The sequence below is a fragment of the Helianthus annuus genome, chromosome 17 (assembly GCF_002127325.2).
Source record: "Helianthus annuus cultivar XRQ/B chromosome 17, HanXRQr2.0-SUNRISE, whole genome shotgun sequence".
In the NCBI taxonomy this organism is placed as follows: domain Eukaryota; kingdom Viridiplantae; phylum Streptophyta; class Magnoliopsida; order Asterales; family Asteraceae; genus Helianthus; species Helianthus annuus.
The window spans coordinates 70,514,664-70,521,430 of record NC_035449.2 but is presented as its reverse complement, the minus strand read 5'-3'; the positions used below and the strand labels follow the sequence as shown (position 1 = coordinate 70,521,430).

The window sequence follows — 6,767 nt, the reverse complement described above, 5'->3', positions numbered from 1 at the left end:
TTGTAGGTACCCGTTGGAGGACCCGACGGCCTAGGTCTATTATCAATGTAGTTTACCGATTCTGGTTGATCAACTGTTTCTTTCATACAACTCCAATTTTCATGTGGCCCACCACACCCTTCACAAGCCATAACCGAGACTGTTTTTGTCATCTCTAACTTTTTGATTTTAGAAGAAAGGGCCTCGATTTGGGCTTGTAAAGAAGTGCTTTCATCAACCTTATGGGCGCCCGGGGCAATAGATTTATTGCCTCGGGGAGTGTGCCATTGAAAATTGGTTTGAGCAATTTCCTCGATTTGATTGTATATTTCATGCGGACGGCGATTACCTAAAAGTCCCTCCGAACTAGAGTCAAGTGTTTGTCTTGTATGTGGCAACAACCCATTATAGAAAGTGGATACTTGTTGCCATACCGCAAGACCGTGATGGGGACACTTTCGCAATAGCTCCTTGAACCTTTCCCAAGTTTCATATAAGGATTCCCCCTCCTCTTGTGAGTATGTATTAATTTCAGTCATTAATTTAGCCGTTTTAGCGGGAGGGAAATACTTATATAGAAATTTTTGGGCTAGTTCATCCCAGGTGTTTACCGAACCAACTGGGAGGGCGTTGAGCCAAGCTTTTGCTTGGTCTTTTAGTGAAAATGGAAACATTCAAAGGCGGATGGCGTCATTTGATGCTCCATTGATCCGAAAGGTATCACATATTTCTAAGAAATTAGTAATATGTAGATGGGGATCCTCGTCCGCAAGCCCATGAAAGGTTGCGGAGTTTTGAAGCATTTGTATCAAATGTGGCCGAAGTTCGAAGTTGTTGGCTTCGACATTCGGTGCATTGATAGCGGCGCCGAGATTACCTACGGTGGGTCGTAGGTAATCCATGAGGGTACGTTGGTTCGCCATTGGAAGTGGGTCCCCCAAAACCTTCTCTTGGTTTTTAGCTTTAAGTCTTTTTTCTGAGAAAGCGTTCAGGTTCTTCTAGAGGTTCTTTTATGTCTTTATTAGAACTGGAGCTCATGCACTACGTAGAAGGTTCAGAGGTGGCGTCTGGTTCTAAGTCCTGCAATAAAAATAGAAAAGAATGTTGGCCAGAAAGTTCACCACGGCCCCGTGCTCAGTGAACACGGCCCGTGGTCGGAGTTACAGTGATTGTTTTCCGGATCCCTGTTACTGGAAAGTTGGACACGGCCTCGTGTTGCACCGACACGGCCCCGTGCTCAGCCCTCTGTAACTCGGAAAATAAAAACTGCCAGTGACACTGCTGGGCACGGCCCGTGTCCGACCAGGCACGGCCCGTGCTGAGCTCTGCAGAAGCTGAAAAATTAAGAAAATCCTAAAAAAATAAAAAGAAAATAGAAAAAATGATTAGGCTGTTGATTCCTAACTTTCTTAAAATCCTTGTGTCCCCGGCAACGGCGCCAAAAACTTGATGCGTGTCAGTGTGTATATGTTTTAGGTATATATTTTAAGCCCTTTTACACTTTTTTAGCCAAGTTTTAAATTTATAAAACACGATATTCACTAACACTAAACACACATATGGGCAAGTGCACCCATCGTGGACGTAGTATAGTGTTGGTAAGATACCGAGGTCGTCCAAGGACACAAGAGTTTTTAATACCAGTTAATCCTCAACGTCTAATCAAATCAAAATGTTAGAAAAAGGGTTTTTAAAATAAGAAAATAAAACTAACTAAAATGCTGAAAAGTAAAATAAAAATAAAAACAGACAAACAAGATGAATCACTTGGATCCGACTCGTGTGTAGTGTAACCTTTGATTATTTTCGCACTTTTGCACTTATTTAAGAGATTATCTTAGTTATTGTAGTAGGCCCCTCTTTTGAAGGCGACCTTACCCTCAACCCAGTAGTTTGAGTCAGCAAGGATACAATCCTAAAGGGTCGGATTATTAAAAGATAATTAATTAAGTTATTAATGCATAATGTGGTAGGCCCCTCTTTTGAAGGTGACGTTACCCTCAGCTAAGTAGTCTGAGTCAGCAGGGATACAGTCCTAAGTAGCTGGGTTAAGGTTTTAATAGTAGTTTAACTTATGAGGGGATCAAAGAGTTTGGACCCCCGCCATCCAATACCTTTGGGTATTGAAGGAGGTCCTACTAAATTTGACCCAGGTCCTTTGCAGGATCTATACACTGAACAATGGCAAGACTCTTACCAAACCGTTCCCTTAACCCCCGACCAGGTAGCCAACATACCTCCATATAGACCGTGGAGATATGAATAGTGAAAATCTTTTATTTTATATAGACAGTAAAATAATCCCAAGACACCACGGACAAACGATAAGGAAGAATCACCTTCAACATAAGAAACTAGTAGTTAAAGTCATTAATACAAAACCAATTAAAAAGTGCAAAAGATTAAAAATAAAAAGTATTACACTAAACACTTGTCTTCACCAAGTGATGTAAGAGACTTAGGCAAACATGGCCTTTGATTGTCAAGAACTCTTACGATCAATCTTGGATCCCGAGACGACTCACACACTCTATGATGGACAATGGATGATGGTGGTGGATGATGGTGTTATGGTGGTGGTGGGTGGTGGGTGAAGTGAGAGAGAGGTGGTGTGCCAAGGGATGAGTTGCAAGAGCTCCAAATACTCCTATTTATAGGCTGAACAGAAGCTCGGGCACAGCCCCATGTCCATCTGACCCTCTCTCTTCATTAATTGCAATTCACAATTACAATAAATTCCAGGAAGTTGACCACGCCCCCGTGTCCGCTGGGCACGGCCCCGTGGTGGGCAGTAGAAGCTTCTATGGGTTTGTCTTTTCTGCTGCTACTTGGGCACGGCCCCGTGCTCGCTAAGCACGGGGCGTGTTCAGTCTTCTGTCTTCTCAGTTTTTGCTTGGGAAGATGCTGTCGGGGGGTCGGGCATGCCACTTTCGTTCCTTTTCTTGTATTTATGTTAGATTTTGCTGTCTTTTTGCTTCTTTTGTTAATTTGAGCTCATTTAATCCTGAAAACACAAAAGGAAGACAAAAGCATACTTTTTCCAACATTAGTACTAAAAAAGGGTTAGTTTTATGCCACAATTGATATAATTTATATGTTATATCAACCTCAACCCTATCATATACGTCTGCATCTTCAACATATTTGTATTCATACTCTGGTTGATGGTTCATATCGAACGCATTCAATTCATCTTCAAAATCGAACTTGAATTCATCTTCATTCACATTGAACATCTTCAGAACTTCATCCAATGTATACGTATGCCTGATCTCTCCCTCTTCTACATCAGGCTCTATTCGAAGAATCAACTTTTCAACTTGATCAACACTTTGATCATCAACATGCTCCCCCTCTCCATCAGCTCCCTCTGAAACTTCATTCGCATCATCATTCATGTAATCATCAACATTCTTTTCATTTGATGCTTCAGTCACTTTAATTCCAGTACCACCCTGATTATCATCGTCATCATTGTCATCATCAGAACTGTGACTACTTGTAGAAAACACTTTTTCTTCTTCATCATCCTCTTCGTCATCATCCCTCCGTCATCATCCTCTTCACTATCTTCTTCATCATCACCTTCAGCAGTAAATACATCATCGAGTAGTACATCTTTCTCGAAGATACCAGATACTGCCGATATAGGAACATGATTTTCAACAACTAACGACGGAACAATCGATCTTTCAGATACTGCAACACTGCCTTCAGCACTCTTGCCTTTATCTCTCAACTTAGCTTCTATCTCTACTTGACGTTTAGCCCTGACTTCCTCTACTTGAATTTCCTCAAACCTTTGCTCTATTGACTTTCCGAGCATGTTCTCTATCACTTTGTTCATCATATAAAATTCATGTTCCTTCAACGCCTTCGCAGCTTCAAGTTCTTTGTTTTTCAATTCAAAGTACTTGTTCTGTTCATCCCTGCGTGTCTTTTCTTCCTTTAACTCTGCCACTCTCACCTTCAAAATATCAATCTCTGTCTGATCTGCATCTATTTTATTAAGCAATGACTTGTTTTCAGACTCTAATTTCTTTACACGCATCTCGAGAATCTTCTCACGATCAGCCACTCTTTTGTTTTCAACTACAACAGCATCAACTTTCTGTTCTACATTCTTGACTTGTGCATTACTCGCCCAATCAAAATCTCCAATCTCATCAAGACCAATGTTCAAGTTCAAAGGAATGTTTGGAAAACCTTTGTACCCCGAAGAACCAGGTGTTGTTTGAACAGGTGGTTGTGTAATTGGAGGTGTTTGGAAGATTTGTTGAGATGTGAGTAAGGTTTGTTCTTGTGGCGGTGTAATAGTATGAATTTGTTGTGGTGAATGAGGTGGTGTGAGATGGAATGGTGATGGTTGTCTTGGTGGTGTAGGTTGTTTTGGAGGTGATTGATGAAGTGGTGAATGTATCGGTGATTGTTGTGGTATAGGTTCAGGTGGTGGTGATGGTGGTTTACTTGGTTCTTGGGTAGGTTTCTTCTTTAGAACAATCTTCGTTGGCTTTTTGATCTTTGGAGAAACAATCCTCTTTCCTGCACCAGCTTTCTTTCTACCACATGAAGGAGGCGTTTGAGATTCAGATACAAGTTTAGGAGATGGAACATATGCCTCATCATCCTTCTCTTGTCTTTTCCTCTTTCTTAACTGCTTCTCTTTAGCAGTCTCTGCTTGAATTCTTCTCAAACGTTCCGTCTCATCAATCTCATCTTCAGAAGAACTTGATGAACTTGTTGTACTTTTGTTTACATCATCACCTTCTACATCATCAGCAGCTTTTTCTTTCTAAGCATCATCAGCTGCTTTTTCTTTCTGACATTAAACACCTTTAGCTTTTTCAGCAAACTTTGAGAATTAGGCGATAGACGAACATCAATTTCAACATTAGCTTCAGCTTCAGTTTCTGCTTCAGCTTCAACTTCAGGTTCTACTTCAACCTCAGCTTCTGGTTCTGGTTCTTCCACATCAGGTTCATCAATAAGTAAAGTCTTAGCAACTTTCTTTTGACGTTTCTTGGGCTGTGAAGACGAACCCTCTCCCTTTTGTCTTTGGGAGTAGCTTTCTTGCCTCTCTTTCTTTGTTCTTTCACAAACCAATCATTTCGTGTTCCTTTAAATTCTTCAAGTGCTTTTAATTCATCAGCATACCCAGCTTCTTTCATCTCCTCTTCATTCCTCCAGTTTTGGTGATTCACCGGATCTGGATCAACATAGTTCTCATCCTTGATGAAACCAAAAAATTCAGCTATCTTCTTCGGCTCAGGATGATTCGGATGATATCTGGCTAGCTGTTTCAAAGAATCGTTACTCATATGAGATAGCACCAACAAATCATTGTTTACATCTCTTTCAATATCAGGATACGCATGATCTATCAACATTTGAACAAATCTTGGATAAATCCAAGTCATACTCTTCGACGTAATGTTCTCAGCCATGTAATGAAACACAATATGAGAAAAGTTGTATTTCTTGTTCAAAACCAGAGCTATCACCATATTCATCTGGTAATCTCGCATAGCATCATAACCTCCTTTGCAATGGCTTAGAGCTTGCAGTACTGAATGAACAATAAACTTTTATGGCTTTCTAAACTTTGACTTCAAATAATTCGCGTTGTTCAATGCACCATCATAACCCATTCGTAGCATACACCCTTTGACCATCCTCTCAGGAAATTTTGTTGGAGAATTTGCATCATCAGGAAAATCCAACACTTCACGTACAAGCGCCTTTGAAACAATAATTGGTTTCTTCTCATCATACTGCTTCACAACTGAATTGATCACTTTGTTTTCTTCATCGTAAGTTGCGTGCTTCCAGAATCGTTTAATATGAGATCTATACACCAAATGTTGATCCGTTAATGCCTTTAGAATTGGCAGCCTCCTTATAAACTCCAAAATACTCCTGAAATTTGCTAACTTTGGAAGTTTGTCTTCATCAAAATCACAGCAACTATTGTGCAGTGGATCGAAAAGTACATTTGAAGCCTGCATGTCAACACAGTACATACAAATCAAATACTTTGAAAAATTTCATCACCAAGTATTGTTCAAGCGAAATCACTAAAAATGATACACATTTCAAGCGAAATAACACTTGAAGCTGAACACATTTGAAGCGGAATCAACTTGGTAGTTTGGAGCGGAATGACTAAGTTAATTTTAAAGCGGAATATCATGATTCATTTTTAAGCGAAATCACTTTAACAGTTTGAAGCGAAATCAAAGAACATCAATGACCATCATTTGAAGCGGAATCTCATAATACATTTTGAAGCGGAATCATAAGATTCAAGCGGGATCATGATCAAACTCTCAAAAAACTTTCTGATGATCAAATTGAACATGTTGGTTTATTTAACAGTGAATTCCGATCATGTTGGTATGTTTTAATTTCATTTTTACCTTCAAACTTACCCTAGATCTAAGTTTGTTTAACCTGCACATCGACATACAAGTAGAATCTCTTAGATCTGGTTCAATCAAACCCATACACATGATCTACAACACAAATCGACAACACTAACACAATCTATGTTCATTTTACCCAACATTTAAACCTAAATCTATGTTTTCAATCATGAACAGCGCCGACAATCAACAAAACAGATGGAACTGGGTCAAATAGGTCCGATTTCTCACCTTTCCCATGTTCCTAGTTGTGTAAACCAACTAAAAACTGGAATTCTAATCACAAACAAACAGTATAACGGCTGGAAATTGGATGTTATGAGGTTTCGCTTGAAACCGCTGAGAGCAAATCACTTGAAGCGGAAT

General features: G+C 39.8%; 1 non-coding gene across 1 annotated transcript; it reads left to right on the top strand.

Moving 5' to 3' along the window:
- Positions 1–417: 417 nt before the first annotated feature.
- On the top strand, positions 418–524 carry LOC118489534. Its single transcript, XR_004887555.1, has one exon. It is a non-coding gene; the product is annotated as a small nucleolar RNA R71 (small nucleolar RNA).
- Positions 525–6,767: the final 6,243 nt, after the last annotated feature.